The 23,823-nt window shown below is 38.8% G+C and overlaps 1 long non-coding RNA gene across 1 annotated transcript in view; it reads right to left on the bottom strand.

The window, feature by feature from the left end:
- The window catches only part of LOC135327628 (uncharacterized), a 35,777-nt gene that overhangs the window by 791 nt on the left and 11,163 nt on the right, over positions 1–23,823 (bottom strand). The window contains exons 3-5 of the long non-coding RNA XR_010388031.1: positions 22,901–23,219; positions 20,569–20,672; positions 5,665–5,772 (exon numbers count right to left, since the gene is read on the bottom strand). This is a non-coding gene — a long non-coding RNA (uncharacterized LOC135327628). The remainder of the gene's footprint in view (positions 1–5,664; positions 5,773–20,568; positions 20,673–22,900; positions 23,220–23,823) is intronic.

The following is a 23,823-nucleotide window of genomic DNA, read 5'->3' as shown; positions in this document are numbered from 1 at the left end:
ATTGGAAGTGTGACTTTTTTTTTTTTCTGTGGCCTGAACATTTCAGGTCTCATTCCCATTGAAAGAATAGGCTGAAGAATTTCAGATTCCAACACTCTATTAAGGGAATCCAATAGGAATCAACTCATCTGCACTTTACCAGTCCACAGAGAATTTCAGTAGTTGTTTTCCCATCTTTTAAATGTATTTTCAGATGCCGAAATGTCTTCATTTTCTTAATTAAACAAAATATTCAACTGCCGATTTTTGAAAATGTTATTGAATAGTATAGATGTTACTTGTAGGGAATTCTCTAGATAGGTAGGTAATTTTCCCATTACACAACCTGTTTTTCTTCTCATTGAAAATATGCCAAATTTTAACTATTCAGATTCAAATTTTTATATCAGGTCCTGTCTCAGGCTGAATTTTGTTGGAAAATTTTCAGCTAAAGGGAATGAACCATTGCTGTAGTTAGGGGAAATATGCTAGGCCTGTGTTACAAGGTTTTTAAAATTCATGACTGTTTACGGAGAAGATCAAGCAGCTCTGTATACTGAAGCACTTATTTGACAAGAGTCCTAGTGCTGCCAGGGATGCGCCTTTTTTAACCCCATGAAAATCCACCCAAATTTGACCAACTGATGAGATTCTGAAAAATTTCAGTGTACGTATGGTCGGTAGAGATTTGTTAGGCTCTGGCAGTGTCCAAATACACCATCTGCTCTAAGTATGTTTCAGCCCTTGCCAGCTTCTACAAGCCAACCAGACATGTCATGCATCTTTCCCGCAGAGTGACAGCATGTGGTGCCCCGGGGGTGTGAGGCGTGCAGGAGCAAAAGCACTGCTCTACAAGTGCTCATCTTGTCTACTGAGGACTGTTGGAAGGGACCAAACATACTGGAGCCAAATATAACCTAAACAGACTCTTTATCCCCCCACACTCCCCCATCATGATAAACGTATAAATAAGGACCAGTCTCAGTTCTTTTGGTTTGTTTGATTTTTTTCCCTTTGCTCTATATGCTTCATGGCACTGTGGTGATGAATATGCAACATATTGTTTTGAATGCAGGGTTTTAGTACTTTAGTCAGTCCTGGACAGAGTCCCCAGGGATGAGACAGCTTGTATGTGCCTACCATAGCTGACATTGTCAAGATAACACTGTGGCAAAAAAAGTAGTGAAGGCAAAACTAGTCACTGAATGGATGGTGTGTGGATTATGCCCCAGTTGTGCCTAGGATTCTACAAAAGACATAAAGACAATAAAGTTTGACCCTTTCATTTCTCTCTCTTTTCTAAATTTTTCTGTATCTCCGAGTGCTCTAAACAGAGTTCAGTTTAGGTATTCAGCAAGATGATAGCTTTGTTCTTTAAGTATCTTAAATATAGTTCTAAAGTATTTTAAGAAAGTTTTCTCTTAATACCTTGCTGGCATTGTCCTTTTAGAGTCCCAGGAAGCCCTGACAAGTGACTCTCTCATGGTTTTAATAAATCGTCTGACTCCAGCATGCCTAAAGGAAACTACAGAAGCTCCCACTTTGAAGTCTGGGTTCATCTTGGGCATCAGCCAGTTCTTTTTCCCTTCCCACCTCTTCAAGGAGGCATTGCCGACGTCTTTACATCTGGACAACTCTCTCTTCTGAGGAGGGGCATAAACTATTTTGGGGGTGAGGAGTTAGGGCCATGAAATAGTCTTTTTGTTAAAAGAAGCTCTTAGGACCAGGATTAATTCCACATAAACTAAATGTTTAAAGTTAGGGATAAGACTCAGACCTTCTACATGTGTCTACATGTCAGTGTCTACACATGTGCTAATTGTAAGATGCTGTTAAAAATCAGTGGAAATCTAGTCAATACAGTCAGTAGTGCCTACACAGTGATTTGGCTCACCATAAAGTAGACATCAAGAGCTCAGTTCAGCGGCTGACATACAGGCAACTAGAGCCACTCCAGACGCACCAGGCTTTCCTGCCTGGCCTCCTGCTGCTGAACCAAGGCCACTGCTTGGGGCTGGCCAGCAGGACCAAGGAAGGCTTTAGACCTTTCTTGGGTGGCAGCCAGACGTGAGGTGCAAGACTTGGGGCACCTTGCATGGCACCGGGAGCTCAGATTTGGGAAAATGAGTTCAGCTATACGTGTCTATGTGTCTGAGTTAGTCACTGAAGGACTCTATCATTAGCAGAGACAAACAGGCATCTTCAGGTGGAAATTTCTCTGACTTACTTTAGGATGAGAAAAGGTAACCTCTGAAGATACCTATTTTTGCCTGTTGACCCTGAAGGGAGTCTAAGAGCTCAGACTGAGGCATCTAACTCCTAGATGTCAAGGGAGGGGCTCAGCTGTTTCAGCAGGAGTTTCTACAGCCACACTAGACATGGCCAGGTATGCCATTTGGCCTCCAGTTACCCCCTCAGAAGTTTGCAGGCCTCTCATAAGCCTGGTGTCATATTTTCCAAAGTTCTGCAGGTGTCTTGAGTATGCCAGGGCATCCAAAGGCACTGGGTGGCTGTGTTCACGCTCCCCTTATGTTCAGTAACATGATTCCCATTGTAGGTGTACAGCTTGATTCTGGTTTCGAATATATTTTTGCCTTTCTCTTACAAAAATAATTCATACTAACATTTTTGCCTTGCAGCCTTTCTTGTTTAAAACTCTGAGATGTCATCAACATTATTTTACATAGCAAAAGCTAGTTCTGTGCAGCTCTGCTTACATAATTCCTCATTTCTCTTTTATCATATGAAAATACAAAACGTACATACATAAATAATCTTAGACATAGAAATGTCTTGTTTTCATATAACTATTTCTCAGTTCAATATTATTCTGATGACTGGAGGGCCCTGGCTCAACACAGTGAAAGCTTTGCAAGCTATTTTTTCTGTTCTGAGAAGATTTTGAATTTTTTAATTGCTTAATAAGAATCACAGACTCTCTTCACACGTATGAAAACATATTGTTGATATGGACCTGAGATAAGATGAGCTACTTTGATGCTCTTCCATCATTCGAAAACCAAACCCTCACCTGAATTTTCCCTCCTTTGCCGAGGTTCTTCTTTCTCCCTTTTCTTTGTTACAAACTCCCACTTGTAGCAAACTGAGTCAGTTAATGATCTCTGCCTAGCTGACACAAAGGCAGAGCATAATATTCTTCTTAGGAGTTAATACTTTCTAGGTTTTCTGTTAATTGTGCACTGCTTTAAAAACATTCAGTAGGATACAAATATGATAAGGTCAGCATGCCAGAAAATTTGGTACAATGTACAGCAATAGTTTATAAATATGTTAAGCCATTTATGAAAGCATTGAAACTATAGTCTTAAAGTCTATTTAAAATGTAACTTTAACATGCTTGTTCTACGAAGACAATAAAACCCTGACAGCAGAATTTGTTTGCAAAACTAGAAAGTTTTCTGTATACCTAACACTGCAGAAATAATACTGCCAACCACTGCATCCGTAAGTTCATGTTTTAAATCTGCATACAGATTAACTGAAGTCAGTGTGAACTCATGCAAGTGTTTCTACTCACTGGAAAAATGAGTAAATAAGGATAAGAGATGGCTTAATACGGGATCATTTTGCAACTGCTGCCACAAAATATTATCAAAGCATAGAAACAATGAGTTTGCAATGACACAGAATGGAAGAAATTCCATTCTATGCCAAATAAGCAGCATGATATACGCAAACATAAGAATTAAAATGTAGAAAAGTTAGAGACTGGATTATTTGTAGAATAATAACATGAGTTTGGTGAAAGATTTTAAGGGTTAAACAAAATTACATGATTTGTTCTACATTTTAGTATGAGTATTCTTAAATTATTGCTCTAAGTTACACAGCACTCCTCTGCAGGTGCCAGAATTACCACAGCTACTTTTTTAAAGAGAAATAAAACTTCTGTTAACCCTCAGAGTAGTATCAGGTTTTAATGAGATTAGGTTGTAAACTGTGTTAACTGTACAGCTGGACAGAGGGAAAAAAAATCAGTGAAAGGATTTTCTGTGGGGAAAATTGACATAGAGTAATATTTTCCACATACACAGATCTTGACAATTTTTCTAATAGAAAAAATCTTTAAAGTATGTTAATTTCAGAATGTATCATCTAGGAAAAAAAACCACAGAATTTTCTTTCTAATATTTTTTGATACAACACATAAAAATAATACATTTTGGCTTGGAAATTTGTTCCGTAACCTGCCAGCAAAGCTGTGCCTGCAGTAAAGAGAAACAGAGCATAACACGACCCTACAGACGTGGGGTGTTGTCACAGCAGTTGCAATACTCCATTTGTTTTCACCATTGCTTCCATTTTTAACCTTAAAATTTCCAGGCTGAAAAGGCTATTTCTCCAAGCGTGATGTTTTCAAACCACGTTGGCTGGTTTTGGCCACTTCCCTTGTTTTACGCCACTTCCAATTTGTAATTCTTTATCTCAGAACAGATCCTCTGTTTAGAGGAAGGAAACATGAAAAAAGAAAGTGCTTGCCGTTTCTCTGTGCCTTATAGATATGACAAATATCTGACAACCTGTCAAGCAGGCAAGTAAGATTCAAAAGGTCTCAAATGGTTTCCTTTCTACCAACAGTGAGGTAGGATTGTTCCTATACTCACCCGTGTTCATAAACACCATTCAGGGTCTGTGGATTATTTAAACCCTGTTTTGAGAGTACCTGGGCTCTGTGCTCACATATCATATGTACCTTATGCTTGTTTCCACACTTCATGTCACAGTGAGCAGTAACAAGGCATCTAAAATCTACTATTCACAGAATTTGGGTAAACCAGCAAAGTTTACCAGCAGTCTGCTTTCCTGCTCCCATGTCCCTTTCCAGAGCTCTCAGCATCGATTCACAGTGTGTGTGTGTCCAGAAATACACACAGAAATGCATATGATTTCCACCTATAATTGTTAACATTGGATACCTTTTCAATAGTATTTTCTCCATATTTGAAAGAATAAAAAGGACTGCTGTAAGAACACCACAGGTGCAAGGGACGGCTTGCATGCATTTAGACAGAAGGAGGAAGATTAGCTAATGTGAAGGTTGAAGACTAAGGATATGTTGATAGGAAAAAAATACTTATTTTGCCTGGGAGTGGGAGGCTTTAGACAGAAGCCAAAATGTTGACTGCTTCAGGTTTAATCATTAGAGAAAATCTTAGTCATTCCACCATCATCTAGATCTAGCTAAATTTTTGGCATTTTCTTAAAACTTGAGATGAATGTGAAATCTCTAATGTATTTATTGTCATTTGTATGCAGTACTCTCTTTGCCTAGCGTGAAAGGTTCTGTCCTTTGGTAGGGATTACATTTTTATTGTCAAAGTGCACAAAGGATTATTTCAGTGTATCAGGATACTTCTGGATCACTGTAATCCTTTGCTCTAATTCCCATCTGTTTTTCCCACACATATTCTGCAAAGATTTGGACATCAACAATACTCTAAAACATATTGACACTGGGGACTTGAATTACATTGCCATGTAGACCACAGTTCTATCTGAAACTGGAGAGTCTATCTTGTGTGGTCACAATAAGGCAAAAGTAAGAAAATCACAACTTGTTCATATGAGTTATGTACATTGGTTTCCCACCCACACAACCACAGTTAGCCTTCAGTGAGTAATGTATGGCAGTGTCTAAATTAATATGAAGTCATTGAGAAATACCTTCAATTCATGGCAGACATTTTGATAGTTCTAATGAATCCAGCCCAGTGAGTTTCCTTGGTTGTATCCTGTAGTACACCTGAAGGTGGGAAAGGTGTCACATCCACACTGGGAAAAGATGGCAAATGAATGATCTGAGTCTTCATTATACTCAAACAGGAATAAATGATAAGTATTTAGGAAGGTTTTCAGATCTAAAATGCAAACTCACATGCTTGTTAAATCCACTAACAACTTGCAAGAAGCATATGCTGCAGCAGCTGTATTCGAAACTCAAACATGTTCAAACTTGGTGCAGCGTTTTTCTTACCAAGTAAAAAGGAATGATGTACTCTAGTTCCTAAGAATAAGTACTTTTCCATTATCCTAAACAGATACTTCAACTCTTTCCCCCTTTTGTATACTAATATGTTTTTACCATTACAATGAGCTAGATATGGCTGTCATATCTCCAGGATTAAACATAATTACGATACACATCATCTACATGGAACTGAAATAAATGCTCCTTTGTGTATGTCTGTGGTATTGCACCTTTATTTTGCACTTTGAACTAGCTATGGTACTTTAATAAACAGAAATCTTTAATAAACAGACTTCTGTAAAGAAATTCTACTCTGTATCTGTGCAACCTGCTGTTCCACTAGGTACAGCAACTCTGCACTGAAATCATCCAGCTACCAGCATCGGTGACTCACCTGCAGGTTAGACAGTAGTGGAAGCACAAGAGCATTTCCAATATAAAAATAACCTTCCAGATTCCACAGTTACTGCTACCTACCAGTAAACAATAGAAACAGAAAATGATATCTGAAGAAATAAGGGCTGATGCTTGACTGAACACAGAGTTTGCCTGGAAAGGATGGGAAAATCATTTCTTCTTTTGCTCCTGTATCAATTGTTATGCTTCTGGTATCAATAGCTAATTAATTTTCTATTAAATAACCATATACCATATTATATAACCATAAACATCCTTCATATGATTCCTGATGTGTGTATTAGTACATGAATGCATATAGACTACCATAATCTGTTCCATCAATATAATCATACCCTTAATAATTCTCTGATTTCAAGAGTCCATAGCTTTCTGAGGCTCTTCTCTTTGGGAGGCTGACCTCTCTCAAGCCTGAATTTTGCCCAAAAGTGATCTGGTATTTTGTGTAACGTATAGATAAAAAGATCAGCTGCACAACAATGGGATGAGAATAAAATTACAAGTTTTTACTGAAATATTGATGTATAAAAAAATATTGATGTAACCACTTTTTTTTTTTAAACTGTCTACTACTTGGCATTGAGAGGTGAAATTCTTCTTGAAAGGAGTTTTCCTTGAGGGACTTTCTTATGGAAGAAACTGGTTTTCAGCGAAAAATAATATAAGGAGCATGTATGTCTTACATACACATCTTAGCTAATCTGGCACAAGCATGCACATAGCTTAACTGAGCAATGGACTCAACATCCTCAAGGGTATTTAGATTTCTAGCTCCACGCCTTTGAGCATTTGGGACTAAGCTTTTTAAGTCTTTAAATTATTGACCTATAAATAGGATCACTTTCAAAGCATGTCAGGTTAAATTTCTATTCTTGGTACCCAGCCTATCATAAAAATTAAGGGAGGCCTCAAATTCTGTTCCCACTCTTCTCAGAAAATGTCTTTCAAAATTCTCTCTCTTACCATAACTTTAGTGGTGACCTTTATACATAAAAGAGTACAATCACAGTTTCTAAGCACCCCACATGGATCCATATTTTCTTTGATGAGCTAGATTTGCAACTGTCCATTTCTATAGCTCTGCAGAAAGCCTTGGGTCAGTGTCTCTGAATAACTCCTAGCTCCTCTCTGAGCATGTAATGTAACTTCTCTGTATGGGCTGGTTTTTTTGCTGAGTTTCTCCCATTATTATCTCAGCATACTACAGTTTCTTTTCACAGGATATAGTACTAGATGCTTCTAATCATTTAGATTTAGTACACTGATGTTCTAAGGTCTTTCTGTAAATGCATCAGCCAGGAATTTCTTCCATTCTGAATAACTAAAGATCACTTGATTACAGTTTGTCTATTCTCTCATGGCTTTTCCAATGTGAAAAAGGGATGAAAAAGAATTTTTTATCTTGGCAGGTTTCCACAATATTTTATATGGCTTCTTAGCTACCAGTATGGTTTTCAAGAACAGTCAAAGGGTCAACTCTTATTGATATAGATGTGCTTTCCAGCTCACTCCGTAAACAGTCACCCATTTTATGTACAGCTATGCTAAAGTAGCCACTGTAAAGAATTCAAAAGACTGTTCCCTGAGGGAGCATATTCACTGCTACACTGCTGTTTAGAAAGTTTTCTGTGGTTTCATATCTCACAAGAAGCGGAAATACTACTGAAAATTCCTTAAGTAAATAGATCTGAATTATTTGTCAGTTGTTCTGTAGTACCACATTCATTCTTCTGCTGTTGCTTGCACTGCTACAATGGATAGCAAAGCTTTTGGAGGATTCGAGGGTATTTTTTGCTCTGTTTTGTTTTTTTGAAGGGGAGCTAATTACACTTGTCTATTCTCAGCCCATTCAAAAAAAATTATATATATATATATATATATATATAGTCATTTTATGAATGATATGTGCACCTGACCCTTAAGAACCTGCAACAGATATAAAGTAAATGGCTTAAGAGGCAATGAGAAAGGGAACTCTGTTTTGCTAGGTTGCTTCTATAAATGTCCAATGCTGAGAAAATGTTGCTGCTTGGTAGAGGTGGACCAAAGAAAAATGGAAATACATATCCTCCAAATATTCCTGCTGTCCCCCAATGGGGGCTACTATTTCTTTCAGATTCATCTCAGAAAAAGACCCTTACCACAGAAAAACCTTAAGCTTTGTGGGTTACTGTTATATAGGTCCGTTTCTGAGGAGGAGCTGAAAGAGCCATAGTGTTGCTCCTATGAATCTCACTAGCCATACTGGAGGGGTAGCTATAGCTCTATTTCCCTTCTGCTGCTTCCCTCCTCATGAATAGCCATTGATAAACTAGGAAAGAAGGTTGTGTTTTAATATGGACTTGCTAGTATGACTTTGAAAAGGACTGTTTGCCTAGCATAGACAAGGACATTCACATTTCTAAATACGTTATCAAATCACAGCCAACCTTGAGAATCTGAAGACAGGTATTGGAAATAAACTCTAGGAACTGTAAGGTAGCACTAACGCAGACAATCAGCCTACTTCAGAAAATACAAAATATGTCAAATTAGGCACTGACAGTGCAGGACAGTGGTACACTTCTTGCCATTTATGACAATTTTTTGCCTTTAATGGAAGCAAGCAGCTGCAGTGATCATGCTAGCATTCTGCTTTTAGTTTGAAAGAGAATAGATCGAGCTTGACTCTAGGGTTTCAGTTTAGAGCAAGTGAGTCATTGCTACAGCCAAAGATAATAGCTGAACTAAGAGGATATTTCATAAGAACTCATTTTCACAAAATTCACTGGGTTTTTGAGATGACAAAACTCATGTCTAGCATGTACCCTGTGCCTTGATGGAAAATGATTTTTTAATCTTGAATAATAAGCTACAATAATGGCTATTGTTTGCACTGAGAGTAAGTGAATGACCACCTGATAAAATTATAAAGCTTTATTTTGCTAAATTATTCCTTTGATGGTAGGAATTTATGTTCTAGCCATTCTTCCTCTTAAGCATTTTGTAGTGCTGTCCTTGAGGAGTGTTCTCTCTTGGACACTCACCAGCCTGATGGGCTGGTATCCAGACAGTGCTTCTTCAAGGTTCATTTAGTCCTGCTTTTACTCTTCGGTGAGTTGCACACGTACCCAAACCACAAAGACCAGGAAGCTTTTGCCACTGGTGTCCCCTGGCTCCATCCGTTCACCGCACTGTCCCTGTACTCTGTACCAAAGGGCTTATAGCCTCCCCACTTCCTTCAACTTTCACCCTTCCCAGGAGTCTGAGGAGTCTGACTCACTACCTACAAGCTTAATAGACTTAGTGCAGTTAAACATACAATAAAAAATTTACCTGTTTGTCTTTCTTTGCTTCTTCTCTCCTTTGTTGCGGGAGAGGTTTTCATCATTTGACCTGACTTAGTCCTGGAGGTAGTTCTGATTAGGAGGAGACACAGGCAATGGCTTCACCATGTGCTTTGCTGAATTACGGGAACGTACAAAGGCCTGCTTTCACGAGTGATAACAAGGATGTTGCAAAACTGGCCCAGTGCATGCCACCCAGTAGATTTTGTAAACCTGCATCCCATCTGCTCTCAAGCAGTTCATGTTATGTACTAAGGACTGAATATACATCCTAAATCAATCATTATTCATCTCCAGGGCCACAAATGAAGATAAGCTTCTAGCTATTCTTATGTCAGCTGTTCCACCTTTGAATTTAGAAAGCCTGTTCCCTCATGTATTCCATACAAAAAAATGGGAGCATATGACTAATTTTATTTTCCTTGAATTCTTCTCTTGAAGATTAGGTCAGAGAAGAGAGCCTGGGTATCTCAGCATTACGTTCCCACCTCACACTAGCCTTACCTGTCCTAGTACACCTAGGAACACCTATCCTTGTTTATCTCTTCCTGGGTTCATAGGAGGTACAGCAGACACAATGAAGTTCTTGGGATCAGTCATTGCAGAGCATGTTAGGGAAATCTCTGAAGGCCAGTAGGAAACTTACCTTTTATGGTATCTGTGCTCAGAATAGTAGCAATAAACCATGGTTGAGCACTGCCTAGAAGAGGGAAGTGTGTTACTGTTGGGTATCCTGTAACTGCCTCTGCCCTGCATATTGGCTTTCCTCTCATATCCTAAGGATTTAAGAGCCTTGGTAAACAAGTGGAGGGAACAGGAGAAATCCACTGTCCCAGATGCAAAATAGTCATGACAGCTCTGCACATATCAAGTTCATAAACTCAGTCAGAAATCAAAAGATTTCCCAATAAAATCCCCAAGCCATCACTAGATTTACACAGTGTATGTTTTAACATAACATTGTCATATCTTTTCTCTGTGCAACTGTTGAGATCATTTGCAAGAAAGATGGGCTCAACAATCCAGAAAAAAGACTTGCAGATATTAATGAGTGAACAACTGATCTAGAGGCAGAAAACACTCCTGAGCAATATGAAGGATAATGCCATTCAGCAAATGGCCTTTAAGTAGAATCATTGACTGTTGTGGTAAAAAGGTGGTCTTTTCTTAAAGTCCACTAGCTAGTTCTCAGACCTTTGCTTCTGGCTAGACCATTTTGTCTCTGAGTTATTCCACTTTTGCAGTTTCTTCATTTAAAGATATATTTTACCATTTTTGCCAGCATATGAACAGTTAGAGCTTGCCTGTCCATTGGCCACATGGTCTCCCTCACCAGCATTTAAACTTTATCATTGTAGTTGAGTGGAGGAAAGGGAGAAGGTCTATGTGGACTGTTCTGTTTAAGTGAATTTTCAGAGACTGATGCTTTGGTATCTCCTGTGAAAGTTATTAAACATAGCTTAGTCAGTGAAGCTGCACAGACTGTGTACTGCATAGTTTGTCCATCCCTTCTGCTATCCCTTCTACATAAGAAATAAGAGAACCTTGGATATGGTCCCCCCAAGAGTGAAGACTCACCTCTGCTAACAAATGCAATTTTTACCAACTGAATTAAGAAGAAGGATGGATTCAACTATATTACAGAAATATACCAATGAGATGATAACCCTTACCCAGCCTTCCATTGCTGGCAAAAGAGGTCAAGAGGCTCTGCGAATGCCAATTAGGAAAATCCTGTCTGAATATTTAGGTGGAAGAGGTGCCCCACAGTCATCCCATTGCTTCAGTGGATCGCACCATAAAGTCTCAAGCATTTTCCTTCTTCAGCATTTATAAAAATCAAGCAGTGACAGTGTATGCTTCTCGGACCATGATTTACATCTTCCATAGCTTTGAATAAACGGCTACCTGCCCACTCAGTCCCTGTCTCCATTTCAGCTGCAGTGATATGCTTTGTATCATGGAGCTCAGGCTGCTTCAAGTCCCTAGACAACCATGTGTTGGTATCACACATGCAGTATTACTTGGAATTTAAGCTAGTGACTGTAGGCTGAAAGGCTCTTTAGTTTTACCACTGCAGTAAATGATCCCTCTAGCAGCAAACTTCCTCTGTTTTACTGAAATACTTCTGCCAGTGGACACATCCTCAGGACAAAGCAGGAAGTGATCACAACAGGGATGGGTTTAGTAGATATGAATTCACTCTTTTAGGCTGTTTGTGTTTATGATAGCCTGTGTTTTAATAAGTCTACTTAACTCCTACCTTCAGGAACCATTTTTATTTTCTGACCTTTTAATATATGTGTTTTTTCAGGACAGCTATCAATGATTACCCCAATGCAAAATTTACCATGTGGCACACTACAGCCTTTGTTCTGAGCTTTTTTCCTGAAGGGCTTCAGGAACTGGAGTGGTTCCTAAGGTAATTCAAGTGAGCTAGGATCCCCCTTCCCTTTTCGCCAGGTAATGTGTCTGGAGACAGGCAAAAGGAAGCTTTGAAAACTTTCCCAATGAAAAAAACTCTGGTCTTTCCTACATAGCTAAAGGCAAATTACTGTAGCTGTGATGTTAAGGCATTCTCAGAAAAAATTCTTCACTGACACACACTCTGCTGACATACAATAATAGCTTTTAAAAATATCTCCTCTTCACCTTTCATACTCATTCACAAAGAACACCTAGCTTATTGAATTTCTAAATGTTAATTCATAGCTCTTCATTCATCATATTTTTCATCATTTCTTTAGTAGCTGTTACGTAATTTACAGTAGTTTAAATGCCAGCTTCACCCACCTATTTGCATACATAGTTGATGAGAGTTCTTGAGTATCTTTATCAACATGCAGAAAAGATAGGAAGTCTTGCTCTGACTATTCAAAGGGTGTAGATAGACTTCAGTAACCATCCAGTTCTTAAAGTTCAAGGGAAAGCAAACTTTTTTTGCAAACAGAAGCAAACAAAATCAATGCGGTTTTGTATGTTATTTCAAAAACGTATGGAGGCTAAAATTAATTTCAATTTTGCTCTGAGTTTATTAGACAATCAGGTACTCCAAGTCTACTAAAAAAAAAAAGCCAACAATAAATTTCCAAGGTATAAGATATCTGTTTCCAAAATACGGTTTCCTTAATGTATTTTTAACTGCTACTTTTATGAATGGAAGGACATGATACTTGAAACCTATTTCAGCTCATTTAGAGGAGAGGTGTATACAGTAGCAGCTGCAGAATTTCTGAGTAGTGGGATTCAAGAGCTCAAACGTTTACAAAGTTTGTGAGCAATAAGTAACCGTTCCTAAGAATGGACATTGATGATGTGAAAGTAGAATGTTTATTGATATTTCAATTAGAAATCATTTGTATTGGAGTAGCATAGTGAGGTCCGTTCACAGCTGGGTTCCTGTTATTGTAGCTGCTAGGTAAATAAAAAATGAAAAGTGCCTAACCCAGTTATTGGGTAGGAATTGGCTTCGTATCATCCACCTCTAACATCGGAAAAGAAAGATACAAAAATTCATATGGGGAGGAAGAATAAAATGAACAACACTGCAGCTTTTATCTCTCTTTCCGAAATCTGTCAGGTTTTAGAAACTGTATATGTTCTATACATTGCAATTTTTTAGCCTCTCTCTTCTTCCTCTAAAGACTCTTTTTATACTTTAATTGAGTAAGTCAAAGCATAGGTATCAAACTGTACTACTAAGAACTCAGAAGTAGATATATGGATTGCAGATTTGAAGTTGGAATAATGAAAGGATCAGACTCCCTGACTGCCCCCAATAATGCTCAAGCCCAGTCACCTGACAACTGACTCTGGATGACATGAAACCAACAGTGACCTAAGTTTCCACCAGGATGCCCTCAAAATGCTCTCATTCCTGGTTTTGGCACAACTGCCAGCTTCTGGAGCTGTTATTCTGCAACACACTGATGCTCTGGCAGGATCTTCCACTTTCATCTTACCAGCAGGGCCTAATTTAGTTGCTGTACCCAAGAACATTGTGATCAGATTGCCATTTACCCCAAAAATGGTGGAGAAAGAGGATGTAAAAGCAGAATAACAAAGTAAGACTATCCTAACAGATAGTTACTAAGGCACTAGTGAAAGGCAAGACATCAGTAGGACATCTGTTACTTACTAATAGATTGTTCCACATAACCAGACCCCTTGATGTGGGTGATAGCTGTAGCATTTCAGACCTTTGCTGAGCAACAGTTCACACCCACAGACAATTCTGCCCATCCAAGAAACATTTCTTTAAAAGCAAATACGTGTTGAATACCTATTTCCATGCTGAATTGGTCACATCTTTTAAGCGCTGGGCACACCTGATGATGGTCAGAGCGTTGCCACTTTCTGTTACTACCCATCGACAAAGGCAAGATCTAACTTCCTTCTCCACCTCGCACTACCTCCTCCTTGGGACACGATGCTCTTTGAAGATGTTAGGGTGGGTGACTTCTGCTGGTTCTGACATCTCCATCAGTATCCATATCCATTTCCATTTCCATTGGTTTGCCAGGATGGACACCACTTTACTGGAGCATTATGAACCATGCAAAGTCATTTGTCCACAAACAGTAACAACATAGCATTGTCCTGAAAGGACTCTGGAGCAGACTTTCCCAAGTTGCTGCCTCTGCAGGGGCTCAAGGGCCCCCATAGTCTTGGACTTCGCCTAGTCCTACCCTTTCCATCTGCCCCTCCTACCAGCACTTTTTTCCCATGGCTTTAGCCAGACCTCATCATGCTTTCTAATCCAGCCACCTTTTCCTGGCTACATCCTCCAGTCTTCTCCTCTGGCCCAATCACAAATGCTCTTTCGCTAGGGTACACCACACAGTCTTTGCTGCCAGTTTCCATAATCAACTAAGTTGGGATGATAGGGGGGTAAAGTAGGAATACATTATAAGCTACACAGGAAAAGAAGTATGAAAGTTTATCTATACATAAATAAATAAAATGCTGTAGCTACAATACAATTCATTAATTTAGTGTTCATCCTACACCTCTGAAAATAAAATTGCATTCCTTTTAGTCATGACCAAGGAAACAAATATGAACTTTTTCCTCTTTCTGTTTACAAGCATTGTTCCCATGACTTTGGGACACTGCCCTGTTTCCCTCATTTCACTACAACACCAATTACATTTACTTCCAATCTGTCATGGGCAGCACTCTCAGATCTATGAGAAAGTCTGGATAAAACTAGGAGCAAGAAGTTGGCTGCAGCTCCTTAACAAATGCAAAGCAGAAAGGTAAGAGGCATTAGCTCTTTTTGTGAGAGCTAGGACTGCTATGGATGTAGGCCAATTAAATAAGTATGCCAGTCTGTATTAATGTCTTCTCCAAGTGGTTTATCAAGTGCTTCTACTTTGCAAGCATACTGGGGCTGGATGGTCATGTGCACTACAGCAGTTTCCTGCAGTTACTCTATCTGACACAGAGCCTCAGCAGCCTTGTCGTTTCAATTTTTCACTCTCTCTCTTTGTCCTTATACAGCTTCAGTCACTTGTCAAATAATAAGCCCAGATATCAAATCACGTAGCTCATCTATTTTATTATTATTTTAAAAATCTGGGTAGGTTGCACTGCCCTATAGACTCCCCACTTTGGTTAGGCATTTTAGCATTACTCTCTTCTCCTAAAATTAGTTTGGGAGCCAAAGGTAATAAGTGATTTTATATGACTATTTGCTCAACTGCATGCTTTTTTTAATCTTTGAGATGGCGTTATTTTGGCATGCCAAACTGAAAAGATTTTAATGGAATGAGGAATGAAAGATTTCCTATAAAGGACTTGTCTATCATGCAGACAGCTGAACACTTAGAGCTTGTTAAAAATATATTCCAACAAACATTTTTTGGCTGTAAATACTGACTTGATTTAATAACAACACTCTGTGGGGACCTGTCAGAGTTGTTGATGGAAAGCAGGCAGGGAGGCCAGTACAACCTGCCTTGCCTTCCAGGCTCCTTAGCCTTCACGAAGGATAGCTTTTTGGTCACCAGGCTCCCTAGGAAGGGGGAGGTTGAAAGTGCTGACTAGCTTCAAATACTGCCTGGTTTCCTGGGCTCCTTCCCTGGCCAAGAGTCAGTTCCCTGACCCCAGTATTTTTAAAAATGTCATTTTGTATTAGTTCTCCTGAGGAAAAATTCCAAAAAATTTCCATTCCACAGAACATTTCTCATTTCCAAACTGTTGTTCCAAATCAGAATGATAAATGTTGAAAATGAAAAAACTTCCTTGTGGCAAGAAAGTCTAGCTCACACACAGTTCATCATCAGACTACACATAGTTCATCAGTAATCTAATAAAATCATGGCTCTACCACTGAAGTCTTTAAGACAAATTCTTTCCTGGAGACTGTTTCTTCTTACCTTGGGCATGCTGCAGGTAGTAAGAATTTGGCCTTTGGCTTTTAACAGAGACAGGCTGTCTCCATATCTAGCTAAGAGAATAGCTCTATAGTGTAGCTCCAAACACACATGGGTCACAAAAGACAGGTTTGTGTAATGCCTGGGGTCCATTCCCCTGCTCAGCCAGTGGCAGGTCTTCTAAAGACTTCAGCGAATGCTGAGGATTTCATAGGAAAATGGAGAAAAATGGTTAAATGTCTGAAAAGATTTACATGAGAAAAAAATGAAGCTCAAAATGCATACAGCTTAGCTAAGCAGTGACTCAGAGGGATATGATTGCCATCCACAAATATTTCAGAGAGGTTAAACACATGGGTGGGGAGGAACTACTCAGATAACAAGGGAAAGGAAGCAATATGATTACAGACAATTTGGATTGAACTGCAGACATCTTCTCAATAGCAGGACTGGATAGACTGAACAATTTGCAAGTGAGACGGTGGTCTCAAACATGTGGTGATGAATAATCCTACTGTAGAAGTAGATGGACTTCACAGATTTTTCATAAACCGTTTCTATGATGCTTTCAGGCTTCTGGGCTCTCAGGATGGAAAAGGTAGAAGCAGATGAAAAAGCTAGAGGCAGGTAGAGTTTTACTGCTGCTTGTTACTTTAATCATATCTCTAAGTAACCAGAATTATTTTCATTTTTCATTGTATGTTATTGTGCATTTTAAAATTATCCTATTATTTCACTCTCTCCAATCTGAAATTTGCTTAGTTTAATAGCACTGAATTAAAACAGAACTAAAAGATACATAAATCATCTGCATTGCTTCTTGCTTGTAACTAAACCACAATGCCACACAAATTATATTTAAGTAGACTTATGGAACACTGTACTTACACCAGCACTAAAAAATATATCTGCATATTTTCATCCTGTTCTATCCTTGGGTAATGACAACAGAAATGACTTACATTTATATAGTACTTGTCTTCTGGAAGGAGATCGACTTGCTGCACAAACTGATTTCACAATCTACATACAAAACACACTTCACTCTTGAGTGGTAGGCAGTCAGCTAAAGGCTGAAGACAGTGTAGCACTGGCACACTGAGTTTACGTGGCTTGGAGAGAAGGATGCCTCCAGACAAAATCGCAGCATCACATAGGCCAGAGCTGAGCACATTCCTTACCTGCCTATGCCAAGCCCCTCACCAACCCAGATTCCTCCCTGAGCTTACTGTATGCCATGGCCACGAGGTAAGGTCTAGATCTTAAAAACTGTAAATTAGATTCATACAGCAGCATCTCTCTCTAAGAGTCTGGTGTCCTTAGCCATTAAAGACTTTCAAAAGCATCTACCTTTAAGCTTGGGAAACACTTGGAAGACAAAATTTGCTTACAGCTTAACACTTATGTAAATGAGAGAAAATCAGAGCAGAACTGGCTTGTCGTATAATTCATGTTAATTGCAGTTCACACTGATGAGGAAATGCTTCATATTAAACAACCAAACAAAGGTAGGTAAGACCAATAGAGCAGGTTTCCTGGAATAAATGAACTCCCAGAAAGGATGTGAAGGAGATGTGCTCTGTCCCAGGCTTTTTGTCTCAGCACTCCTGAGTACAGAGCAACACAAAAGAGATCTGGAAACAGAATGAGGAGAGAGGAGCAGAAAAAAGCATTGGGCATCTGTTCAAGACAGAAGAGCTGAAAGAAGACAGAGGTGAAGCTTCAGCTGATTGTCCAAAAAGCCACCTACTGTGGACAAAACAGCAGCTAGGGCAAATTGTTGGTGGGAGGAAGGTGAGAAGCTAGAAACCAGGGTGAAGAGATGGTTACGATAATTAAACTGAAAGGCAGTGAAGGGCTTGACAAAAATTTTAGAAGTAAACTCGGAAAGGCTGTGATTATATTGGCCCAGATTCCAGGTTTCCTTCAATATAAAGGGACCCCACTTTTCACGGGACAGACTTAAAAAGCAGAAGCTCTTTATATATTGCTACATACACTGCTCTTCCCTAGTGGAGCCCTTAAAGGCAGCCTTTTGAATGCAGTATCCATCAGCCCCTGCACAAAGCTGGTTCTTAATTTGGGGAAACTCTTGGTAGAGAAACAAGGCATAACCTCATATTATTGGCAGAGCTGACGGGAATAGTTTCCACATCCAATTCCTTGCCTTGTTCACACCTTGGGCGCTGCCTGTGGCATCTCCTCAGCACTGGCCCAGAACATCACTGCTGGACTCAGGCAGCAACCACCCAGCAAGTATCTGTCCAGCTGAACCTGAACCAGTTGGTTCAGATTGCTTGAAGGGCTTGGCTTTTAAGGGGCTGTCTGGTATGCCTCTGTCTGGACCATCTCTTAAATATAAGGCATTTGATGTTTTCAGATATTCAAAATAAGATTAGGCCTAGTGATGCTTTAGAAAAGTCGAAAGGCACAGTAGGAGATAGAGATGACTATATGGCAAAAAGAAATATAACAGAGAAAATAGGAGTTACTAAGAATGTTTCAAACTTGATATTGGCTAAATTCAGTGTAACTCAGCTTACTTCAGTTACTCCAGCATACATTTGGCCCACTAGGAAAATACTGCTATACACTCTGGCTCTTCTATTTCCACCACGTACTTGGATAAAAGGAGTCCATCTGGCCTTCTGCGTACTCCTCTGAATGGAAAGGCAGTTTATTGTAACAGGACCAACATGCAATGAGCTCTGCTCTGTATCTCTCACCAACAAAAGCAAAAGATGATTGTGATCTTCAGATTTCAGACTTCTCAATCAACCAAATGCAAAAAGGGCTTGAAACTCTGAGCCATAAAAAAGAAAAGAAAATCTTCTATCCGTCCCAGGCCTTTGTTGCATGTAGCTTTTTAGGACTCCTTTAGTCCAACACAGTAGCCTGCAAAATACATCTCCATTCCAACTTTTCTCCTAAGGAAAGTCTCTTGATGTATAGATTCTTTGTTCTCTATTTCTGCTCACATTTGACTGTGCCATGGCTTTTTTTCCTATTTTCTCTCTTCTTTAGACTGTCAAGCTCCTTTCTCTTTTACTATATTTTATGTAACACCTGTCCCGCCCTTTCCTTCCAGATATCTAACATCTCAAATTCTCCATTCGAAAGACAGAACTCTGGTCTTTTCACATATATATACACATCCTCACATATACAAAAATTTGTACAAATTCATTCCCTGATCTTGGATGCCTTTTGTGTTACCAATTCACTTTCTTAAAGACTCTGTGATGTATATAAATTGTTACTATGGCAGATATTAGTGTATTTGGGTAGAATGTCTAAAGCAAAGCAAAAGCTGAATGCCAACAAACACGACAAAATATAGAATTATCTTTAATTACTCTATTTTTTTAGATCAGTAAATATTCATCTTTCCATTCAACATAAAAGGTGACTCTCTTCAAACTGCTGAAACAAATATCTTGAATGCAAAGATGGGAAATCAGCTTTGTTTACAGTTGTTTGGTTGTAGTGATTTTTGAGAATACGGCTTTCCACACCAAGGAAAGATATCCCCTCATGGTACACTGAACATTACTAAACATCTTAAAGGACATGGTTTCTACTGCTTATTTTCATAAACTGCGTAGCCATCTTTCATCTTGAAATCATAGGTTAGTCACTTTTGGAGAGACTCATGGAGGGATTTATGGAAGATGCATGCAAATAAGTGCAGACCATTAGTATATATAGCAATAACAGTATAGAACAAAAACAGCTATATTATTATCAAACAGTTTTTCAGTGAAAGCTGAGGTGCCATCATTTATCAGTCGTGATTTATATAGAACTGACAGACATTTAGGGATTCCTGGTTGATAACAATTTCAAATGCCTGGAGCGACTGTGATTTTCACTTAATTTCATGTCTGCACTCCTACACTAGTCTGTACTAGTCCTACACATCTGTACTCCTACACTAGTAAAGTAAGGCCAGAATGTGGCCACTAGGGTTTCTCCTGCAATTAGCAGAGTCAAAGCTTAAGTCAAATAGTGGAACTCAAGAACCCCTGCGCACACGCAGATTTGCCTTATTTTTTACTGGAACTCATAAGAGCTATCAGCTTTCTGGTATGATAATTTAAGGAAGGCCTCTTCTACTGCAACTGGATTTCACTCCTTTTTCTTCCCTATATTATTTAAATCACACATAGAGCACAATATTCCTGACAAACTTCCAGAAATGTGTTAAAAGCTTAGAAATTCATCCATTTTGTATGATAAATGAAAGGGAAGAGCTATTTCTATATTCGTTATGGGTGGATATGTCCCACTAAGAAGCTAAGCTGGCCTTTGAACAGGCCATTCTTCCTGAATTTAAATGGGTATTGTGGATACAGCTCATGTGGCTACAGCTTAATCATCAGCAATATCTATCCCCATAGATAGTTGAAATGTGTGGTTTTTTTCTTATCTGGAGTATAACAGATTTTAGCAGCTGAACAGATTCTTTGAGTTTAATTACCTGAAATCCCTACGATAAAGGAGGATAACTTCCAGCTGACCCAACACAAGAGTCGTCTTCATGTGCATTTGAGATAAAGCCCTGGTGTTCATGCAAATTATTATCTGAAAAATAAAAATGTTTTATGCATATGTATGATTGAATAAATGAAAACTGGGAGTAGTAAACTTCCAAGTAAAGCCTCAAGGCAACTCCACTGTATAGCTATTACAGCTTGTTTTGGATATACAGAATTGAAGATTTTCTTTAAGAAGTAAGATGCATCATTCCCCTAAAGCCTTTCTGAATACACTAGATAGATTTTTTTTGGTTTGTTTTTCTTTTGTTAGAGCTAGACAAAACTAAAAATCATTTAATCTCAAACATCACTTTCAGAAAGTGTGTGTTTTGGTTTAAAAACAGTGCCAACATGACAACATGAGAAAAGTTAGTCCATTTCAGGTAAATGCAGAAGTACTTGGCATAAGAATCCTATACAATGAGGGCTACTGTGGTTGGAGAAAGGGAGAGGGAGGGAAGGAAAGAAGCTAGAACTTCACTCAAAACCTTCCTTTTTCTCCTCAAACTGAATGGGAACCAAAGCTTCTTGAAAATTCTGAAATATGTAGATACTTTCAGGCTTCTGAAAGAGGAGAATCAGCAGTGCCAGACCATGAAAGGCAGTTCTTAGGCTATTTCCAGCCATTTCTAAGTAAAAACATTAGAAATGTGGGGGTTGCAGCAGTCTGAGATCACAAGAGTCTCAAGTCTAATGTCTCAAGTCAAACATCTTAATTTTCCACATTCTTACCTCATACAAACAATGCTGAAGTGTTTTTAAGCTTGTTCAAAACTCTTTTTTTACCCAGTTGGTAGATTTAGTCCTTTTTTCAAAAACAAAAAAATCCTTCCTGAATTAATTCTGGCTTCTGCAGATCTAGATCTTAGTCCTGCAACATTATCTATGTGGATAAATGCTCAGAGTTACCCAGGTTTCACTAGAGAGTGTGCCCTCCTTGTTTGTTAGCCCTAAGCATGATTAGGTTATCTGGATCATTTTTTAAATTCTGCTAAATAGACACTTGTATGGAGGACAACCAGACATCATAATATAAAGGTTTGCACCAAATTATTGAATTGTTTTAAGGATGAATTTTTGCAAGTACTTGGCCATTATCTGGATACTCTGAAACAGCACAGTTTGCAGATTAAATGCAGCATGGTTGTTTTAAAATCCTCAAATCCATTTTTAGGTTTTGTTAAATTCACCTTCAATGTAAGAAATCTACACCTCTTTCAGCAAAGATGTAATTGGCATAAAGCCATTACCTTTTGACTGACTTTTAGCTCAGAGAGCTTTGGATACAGAAGATAGTTTCAGTATGAGCAAATGAAAAGTAGCTCCCCCTACCCTCTCCCCTTCCAAAATTCCTCATCACTGATGGAAAACTCAGGGTCTCCAGTTTTCCGGGAGGAAACAAAGCTCCTCTGCCATATATAAGAATGAGGCTTCCTGAACGGAAAGACTTACAAAAAGCTCATTAAGTTGTTTGCATTTATTTATTTATTTTAAGGTTTGTAACAAGAAGCCCAGGTACCACATTCTTAAAAGTTCTTTCCAATGAAACTTTGGAAAATCAGTCCTGTATGATGTAGCTGACTTTAATGCTAACTAAAAAAGTGCATTAATTTGCACCTCGAAATGCAAAATGAAAAATATTTACCTCTGCAAAACATATTTTAAAGATTGCATTTCAAACTAGTTGCTACGACTACCATAACACTCTTAGAGTCATCTTCTTAAAAATATCATCATCCTGCCACCGTGTGCCAATTTGAGGTACTGCTCACAAAGTCTATATTTAACAGTGAAATTATGACTCAGTTTTAAAACTTTGACATTTTTATGACAAGAAAAATACGTTACAATATAAACATCAGTGATTAATCACATGTAATTATTAATAAGCTATCGTGTTGAATGACAGTGATTAATGCATATATATAAAAACATGATGAAATGACTATTGCTATTTCTTTTATTTCAGGACCAATGCTGTAATATCAGGCAGTCGGGAAGCCCACAGCCAAATTGATGACCTTGGTAACATTAACTCTTTACTTGAAGAAAAATTAGTATGTCCTAATCTTATTCAATTCTAGACTACAGAAAAATCAGTCATTTTGCACCTCATTACTGCACCAAATCAGCTGTAAGAATTAGGTATGTTGCATCAGATTATCCAGTCTCAGCAAGCTGCATGGGGCACAATGTGCAAAATGGAGGAAAAGTAGCTTTGTGCTCTGTCTAAGCTACAGAAACCAAAATCTCTTTCAAGGTCTGTGTACATACCCCAGCTAGCTCCATATCAGAGCAATTCCTGGGCACACACCAGCTTCTCCCTCTCCTTTCCACAGGAAGATTTCCACGGATGTGCCCTCAAAGCACAGTGAGCAAGCACAGACACAGCATTTTCATCCTTTTGCACTACTGAACAGCCACCGTTTAAAGTAACGACCCTCAACTTCTATTCCGGCCTCTAGGTTGAAATAGTAATCAGAAATCCTTCAGCGGCCTCTCTTCTGGTCCACTTCTTTAGCCCTGTGTGGAGTTCACGTCATGCTCCTAATCCCCTTGCTGACAGATGCCAGTCTGCTGTATCGATGTGGGGCTGGAAGAGAGACAATATACTGTCAGCTGGCCAAGAAGAAAGCAAATTCACACAGCACCGATCTGCAGTCCTGAGCAACTGACTAAATCAGTTCAACCACATAAATTAAAGAAAAATCGAAGTGACTGCATTAGCTCAGGAGTCTCGTTAAGAAAGCATTCACAGTTTTCAAAAAATGTGGAACTCTGAAAGTATGATCAAAAATAAATCAATGAAACTCCATGTCCAGATGTTACAGATGAAGCAAAGCATTCACTAAGAAGTTATTTTAAAACTCTGAGAGGACCTGAAATATCGCTGTTTGAACTGTGCCAGGTTATAACTACTAACTATCCAGTATAACGTTATCCAGTAACACAACTCACAAACAGGAAGTTATTCTGCCTCCAGAGCAGAGCAACTCAATATTGCTTGGGCTGATAAAATGTTTTAAAGTCTATTGCCATCCTGTCATTGCACATATTTAGTTCCTTCTAATGGCAGTCAGCCACTGGCAAACTTTCTGCACAAGTTCTCCGCATAAAGCTACTTGTAACTATGTTCCTATTAGATTATACTGCAGCTTCAAAAGCAGTTTCTTTTCTTCATTTAATCTTCTACCCTA

Source organism: Dromaius novaehollandiae, chromosome 2, assembly GCF_036370855.1.
Source record: "Dromaius novaehollandiae isolate bDroNov1 chromosome 2, bDroNov1.hap1, whole genome shotgun sequence".
Taxonomy (NCBI): domain Eukaryota; kingdom Metazoa; phylum Chordata; class Aves; order Casuariiformes; family Dromaiidae; genus Dromaius; species Dromaius novaehollandiae.
The sequence above is the reverse complement of the archived record's forward strand: the minus strand, read 5'-3'. Positions and strand labels throughout refer to the sequence as shown.